Raw genomic sequence first — 1,369 nt, 5'->3', positions numbered from 1 at the left:
TGCGCGTCCTTTCCCCTTCCCTTTCTCCCCTCCCCCTCGAGTCATTTTCTTTTTTTTTTAATTTTATAAACTTTTATTAAGATAGGGATAATTTAGTAATAAAATAAAAAAATTATTAAAAAGGATAATTTTAATGCGAAAAAACGTTAAGGATGATTCTAAATAAAAAATTACGTTGGGACGGTTTCGATTCTGACCCTCAACGTTAGGGACCAAAACAATACTTATCCCTAAATTAAATTAATTACTTTTAATAAAATAATTTTTAAAATAAGGAACTCCACTTTATAAAATAAATTATAACTTATTTATATTTATATTTTTAAAATTGAGGGTTGTTACAACGACAGTTGTTGGTGCGTGGCGCCATGAAGGAAGATAGAGAGAGAAGCACTTTGAGGATGGGAAAGGGAGAAAAAGGGTCGCGCCGTCACGGGACGCGAGTTAGCGTGTTGTGGGGCGGTGTCGATGGCGGAGAAGAGGGAGGAGCTTCGTTGCTATGAGAGGTTGAGAGAGTAAGAGGAGATTCAACACTGGGAAAGTGGGAGTGGGTGTTTCGGTACTGTGAATAGTAAAACTAAAGAGGAGATCCTTTTGAGGCTGTTGGTGGTGTCAACACAGGCAGAAGGGGCTGTCAGAGGTGGTTTGGGAGAATGTAATACAGAGACAGAGAGAGAGGGAGAGAGAGTGAGTCTTTCAAAATGAGGGGAGAGAACGCGCGATTCTAATTTAGGACGAAATTATCGGTGGATAAATCTAACAGTAATGCATTATATGTGATTAAAATGCAACGTTCCATTAATTGAGCTTTATCGGTGGATAAAGGTAATTCTGATGGTAATGATCACGCTAATTTTTTTTTATTTTTTCTCTAAATATTATCGACAATTTTACTGTAAAAAAAATTTTACGGTAACTTTTTTGGCCAATGAATTATTGCCAAATTTACCAATAAATTTGTCACTATTCTCAATGCTAATATTCAATAATAAATTTGATGGTATTCAAAAATTTTTGTAGTAGTTAAAAATTGCTATTATTACCAAGAGAGATATACATATGATGCTCGAACAACATAATTGTGCAACTTAAAGCAAATAAAGAATTATTAATATCTTCACTATGTAACCAAAAATTCTTCTTGATCTCATAAGCCCTCAAAAAGAATGTTTGCTCAAAATCCTTAAACCAAATTATATTCTGTTCATAGTTTAGCAAATACAAAAATTGAGTATATTCGCTCATTATTCATAATTTTAGTAAATTATTTTTCTCTAAAATTAATTATTTTTTTAAATTAATGCTAAAATATAATACTTTTAATTTGTTTTTTTTAATCAAAGATAAAAAGACTTAAATCTACAATTTT

Source organism: Arachis duranensis, chromosome 10, assembly GCF_000817695.3.
Source record: "Arachis duranensis cultivar V14167 chromosome 10, aradu.V14167.gnm2.J7QH, whole genome shotgun sequence".
Taxonomy (NCBI): domain Eukaryota; kingdom Viridiplantae; phylum Streptophyta; class Magnoliopsida; order Fabales; family Fabaceae; genus Arachis; species Arachis duranensis.
Note: the sequence above shows the minus strand (reverse complement) of the source record.